The sequence below is a fragment of the Lathyrus oleraceus genome, chromosome 5 (genome assembly GCF_024323335.1).
Source record: "Lathyrus oleraceus cultivar Zhongwan6 chromosome 5, CAAS_Psat_ZW6_1.0, whole genome shotgun sequence".
Lineage (NCBI taxonomy): Eukaryota > Viridiplantae > Streptophyta > Magnoliopsida > Fabales > Fabaceae > Lathyrus > Lathyrus oleraceus.
The window spans coordinates 4,610,519-4,616,390 of NC_066583.1; the positions used below are offsets into that span (position 1 = coordinate 4,610,519).

At 33.3% G+C, this 5,872-nt stretch overlaps 2 non-coding genes across 2 annotated transcripts; both read left to right on the forward strand.

Moving 5' to 3' along the window:
- The first annotated feature begins 536 nt into the window (after positions 1–536).
- On the forward strand, positions 537–618 carry TRNAS-UGA (transfer RNA serine (anticodon UGA)). Its single transcript has one exon. It is a non-coding gene; the product is annotated as a tRNA-Ser (tRNA).
- A 2,344-nt stretch (positions 619–2,962) lies between these two features.
- On the forward strand, positions 2,963–3,044 carry TRNAS-UGA (transfer RNA serine (anticodon UGA)). The gene has a single exon. It is a non-coding gene; the product is annotated as a tRNA-Ser (tRNA).
- The last annotated feature ends 2,828 nt before the right edge of the window (positions 3,045–5,872 follow it).

The following is a 5,872-nucleotide window of genomic DNA, read 5'->3' on the forward strand; positions in this document are numbered from 1 at the left end:
CGTCTCCTCTTAAAAGTTGGGTAGTTTGAGAATTTTTTTAAAATCAGGGTTATTTTAGGATTTTTTTTTTTAAAATTAGGGATATTTGGGTAAAAATTCTCTTTTTTAATATCATATATTTTTATTAATTTTGTATTGTATATATTTTTTTAAGATTAAAGATAGTACATTAACGGTGTAAAATAATTTTACACCATCATCCAATACAATTTTAACATTCAGTTATGTCATATCAATATTTAAAAAAAAAAATTGAAATATCCATCATAAATAAAAATATTTTACAATTGGAATATATTCTTTTTTACTCTAGTATTTATATAATTTAATTATACTATTCATAAATGTAGCATCATAAAGTATTAGTGATTAATTAATGTTAAAATGAAATGCAGGTATTTGTTTTAGTATATACCGCAGATACACAAAGAATCCCAACTATATGATGTTCAAAAAACTAGTCATAATGAATTAGAGTTAGAGCGCAGAAAACATAACGTAATTATAAAGGTGATTCTAAATAATTAAGCATCAACGTCGATATGTCCGAGTGGTTAAGGAGATAGACTTGAAATCTATTGGGCTTCGCCCGCGCAGGTTCGAACCCTGCTGTCGACGATTTCTTTTTCTCTTGCTACTTTATATTTACCTACGTGAAGCTTTTATTTATCTTGTGACAACTTCTTATTATGGAACATTGCTTTAATTAATTTTTTTAACTCAATTTAATTTATTTTGTTAATTTTGTCTTATTCATATCAGTACTCAACCTTTTTCGTTTGACAAATTCAACAATTCTTCAAACAAATGAAAATTAATTTTGAGTGAATTGAATATAACAAAAGTAAATTGAATGTGAAAGTGATTTATATTTGAATAAATTTATACAAATATGAATTGAACAATAAATTTTAGTGTGAAAATCATGTTTAAACTCGAAAGTTATAAATCATATTGTTTCGTTCATCAATCAGAAATGGATGAAGTTGATGAATTGAATGTCTTGAATCAAGGGTGTTGATCTCCGTGATGGCCACAGGGTGGATCTTCCTGGTTAACTCTCCAACATCCAAGTCAATTCAATGTTCAAGATGAGTATGGGAAAAATGGGGATTAGAAAATGTACATTGTTTCTTGTGAATACTGACTTTATACCTTGGACTGAGTGAAGTGAATTTGAGATGAATTAGACATTAGTCATTTGGGCCTTTGGTCAGTCCAGAACAGTTGTCCTTAAGGTTTTGTCGGGCACTGAGTGAGGCAGGGAAGCCTTTAGCAATTTTGACCGGCTTTCAAAACATTGTCTAATGCGAGCTAGACCTAAAACGTTTGGAGTCAGTTGAAAAAGTAGTGGAGAACATGCACATTAAATGCATTTTCATCATTGGGATGTTTTATCTCCTTTTTTTTTACACGTGTGATGATGCAGCAAGCTAGGGCGTGAAGCAATAGTGCACTTGAGTGTACTCGAGTTTGCTTGTATTCCCTGGAGGAATCTATTCGTTGATTTCATAACTCATTTATTTAGCTGATCTCCACTTTTGACTATACTCATTTTAGATCTTGAATTAACTTGGGCATTGGAGTGTTAACCACGTGGGTCCACCGTGCACCGCCGTAAAGGAGATCAACACCTATGTTCAAGCCACTTTGTTATCCAAATGCATACATTTATGGTTCTTAGAACAAAACATGAACTTTTTGCAATTTTTTTTGAGAGCGTTAACTAGGACGATTGTTGTTGTGTAGTTTTCTTCATTTCTTCTACTTCATCAACCTCATATAACCAGGTACCATCCTAAAATCAAGCTTTTATCTACAACATTTCTTGCTTGTTGGTCAGGATGAGTAATTAACCTAGTGAGCAGTTTTAAGGGCGAAACTTGATCTACCTCGAGAATGACGACATCCCCTGATTCTCACCTCCCCCAAATTGATCATAATCTTCTGGATTCAGATGTCGTATCTTTATCTGACGATTCAGACTCATAAATGGTATCTAGGGATTCCTTGGAGGAAAGAACTTCTTCATCTGACTCATTACAAGTTGTTTTATCAAATGTCGGCAGAGAGATAAATAATGTCAAGGTCCTGATGCTCCATCCCATCTTAACCAAGAAGGAAATACAAGTCATCCAACAAAGGACGATTGTTGTTGTGTAGTTTTCTTCATTTCTTCTACTTCATCAACCTCATATAACCAGGTACCATCCTAAAATCAAGCTTTTATCTACAACATTTCTTGCTTGTTGGTCAGGATGAGTAATTAACCTAGTGAGCAGTTTTAAGGGCGAAACTTGATCTACCTCGAGAATGACGACATCCCCTGATTCTCACCTCCCCCAAATTGATCATAATCTTCTGGATTCAGATGTCGTATCTTTATCTGACGATTCAGACTCATAAATGGTATCTAGGGATTCCTTGGAGGAAAGAACTTCTTCATCTGACTCATTACAAGTTGTTTTATCAAATGTCGGCAGAGAGATAAATAATGTCATGGTCCTGATGCTCCGTCCCATCTTAACCAAGAAGGAAATACAAGTCATCCAACAAAGGAGATAATGCGCTAAAAGATTTATCCAACTTTTCTTGAATACCAATAATTGTGAATCTAGTGGCAATGAGGTGAATGCCCATTTGGATCTTTGAATTCGGCCAAACGCAACAAAGCTCGTTTGGGTGGATGCATAAGTAATGGGTATTCCATATGTTCTGAGTATTGGACAACGGTCGAGGTTGCAGGTGTCATGGTCGGCAATCCTTTGGAATGGTCGGTTCTTTTAATGGTCCTAGATAATAAGATATGCATCATCAAACCATTTGATGATTTATTTCTTTACCACCTCTTTCATGATAGGGTTCAATATTCTCTATATTTCCATATTATTCTTTGCATTCTCCTCCATTAGTATTCTATGCATACACACATTAGGGTTCTTCTAAATGTTTCATCAACAACGTCGATATGTCCGAGTGGTTAAGGAGATAGACTTGAAATCTATTGGGCTTCGCCCGCGCAGGTTCGAACCCTGCTGTTGACAATTTCTTTTTATCTTGCTACTTTATATTTTCACTTGGAGGATTTTAAATGAAATTTACCCACGTACGCGGATATTTTATTTATCATGATGATTCCTGATAATCACTATATATAAAAATAATATTGTGACAACTTCTCAATCTTATCATTTAATTCTAATATTCAATACTTTTGTTTATTTAATTTCTCTACTGGATATTGATACTCAGCCGTTTTTATGAACATCAAACAATTCTTCAAACAATAAAATCTAAGGTTATATTTGGATATTTTAGAATGAATAGAGTGAAATAGAATAAAATAGAGTCGAACCGAGCAAATTAATTAGAATGAATATTTTATTTTATTGATTGAATATTTTATGGATATAATTTATCGAGATCTCTTTATTTTCATGAGTTTCAGATACCTGATCAATCTCTTCTGAAGATAAAATGTTTATTATGTTTGAAAATTCTTTTAGATTCTCTATATCCTCAATTGGGCCATCTTTATTCTTAATTCCTTTTCTTGTTCGGGGATTTTTATCTTTGAAACCGATTGGTCTGCCATGCTTCATGCATGGTTTAGACTCATTAGATTGTCCAATAGGGATGTCCATTTTTATTTGAGCATTTTCAATTGATATATATGATTTAGTCACACTTTTTGGCTCAGTGAATGCATCTGGTAATTGATTTGCTAAGTTTTGCAAGTGAATTATCTTTTGAACTTCTAGTTCACATTGTTTTGTTCGAGGATCAAGATGAGATAATGATGATTCATTCCAATTGATCTCTTTTTCCAACTTCTTATTCTCTCCCCCTAATGCTGAAAAATTTGATTCATCAAAATGACAATTAGAAAAATGGTCAGTGAATAAATGTCCTGTTGTTGGTTTAAGGTACTTTACAATAGATGGAGATTCATATACAACATATATTTCCATCCTCCTTTGAGGATTCATCTTAGTGCGTTGTGGTAGACAAATTGGGACATACACCTCACATCCACAAATTCTTAGATGGGAAATATCAGGCTCTTTACCAAAAACAAATTGTAAAGGGGAAGAGGTGGGATAACTCGTTGGCCTTATGCGAATTAATGTTGCAACATGCATAATTGCATGTCCCCAAACAAAAATGGGGAGTTTGCATCTCATAATAAGTGGTCTTGTAATTAACTTTATATGCTTAATAAATGATTATGCAAGTCCATTTTGTGTATGAACATGTGCTACTGGATTTTCAATGTCAATTCCAATAGACATACAATACTCATTAATGCTTGAGATCAAAATTCTGCATCATTATGAAGACGTATTTTCTTGACAGGATAATTGGGGAAATGAGCTCTTAGTCGAATTAGTTGAGTTAACAATCTCGCAAACGCCTAGTTACGAGTTGACAATAAACAAGCATGTGACCATCTAGTTGATGCATCAACTAAGATCATAAAATATTTAAATGGTCTACATGATGGGTCTATTGGCCCAAAAATATCACCATGTATACGCTTTAAAAAATTGATAGACTCGTCTCCGATTTTTATTGGTGATGGTCGAATTATCAACTTCCCTTATGAGCAAGAGATGCATGAGAAATTATTTGATTGAATAATTTATCGGCTCTTTAATGATGACCACATGAATTTTCAATTATTTTTCGTATCATTATATAAATGGGGTGACCCAAACGGTCATTCTAAATTACAAATTATTATTATTTGTAAACTTCTGATTTACAATGACATGTGCTTCAATTGTAATATTATAAGTGTAGTACAAGCCCAAGGAAAAAGACAGTAGCTTTTTCATTACATATTTTCTGTCCAAAGTCTGTTGTGTAATACAAAGATATTTGATACCTCGATCATCTTTTGTTTCAATATGATATCCATTTAGACGAATATCTTTGAAACATAGTAAATTTCTATTAAATTTAGAGGAATATAACGCATTCTCAATGTGTAATATTGTTCCTCCACATAAGTGGTTTTTAATGCTCTGCTAATGTAACATTAGGGACAAGAGTTTGTTATGTTTTATATTGATGTTGATTTTGTTGTTCTGGAGTTTAATATTTTAATCATGAAGTTGCTATGAAATGTTTTCCTGTACGTAGTTTCAAATGGTTTGATATGTTTTTGAATGGTCATCAGTGGTGACACCTTAAGTTATTGAGTAATGCTTTTTATATAAGTTTCAGGATTTATGGTGTTACACAAAAAATTAGCTACAACATTAGCTTTACTATGATGGTAACTCAAACCAAAAACATAATCCTTCAGAAATCCGATCCACCTCATATGCCTCACATTCAACTCCTTCTTATTGAACAAGTACTTTAAACTCTTGTGGTCATTGAACACTTCAGATCTGGAACCAAACAAATAATACCTCCAAATTTTTAACACAAACACCATGGATGCCAACTCTAGATCATGTGTAGGATAATTCCTCTCATGAAATTTCAACTGTCTAGAAGTATAAGCCACAATCCAACCATTCTGCATCAACATACCACATAGACCCATTTTCAAAGCATCACGTCAGACAAAAAAGGATTCACTTGGACTTGGCAAAATCAAAACTGGAGATGATGTCAACTTATTCTTAAGTTGTTGAAAAATCTCTTCACACTGAACACTCCATACAAAAGTTTGTCCTTTTCGAGTCACATGAGTTAAAGGAAATGCTAAATTTGAAAAGCCTCCGATAAACCTTATGTAATAACTAGACAGACGAGACGTTAAATCTCACTCTTATGTAACCCCAGGTGCAATGGGGAACTCAAGGCTATGTAGTTATGGGTAGAAAATGTTTGTCGGTTGGTCGATTTTAGCGAAAGG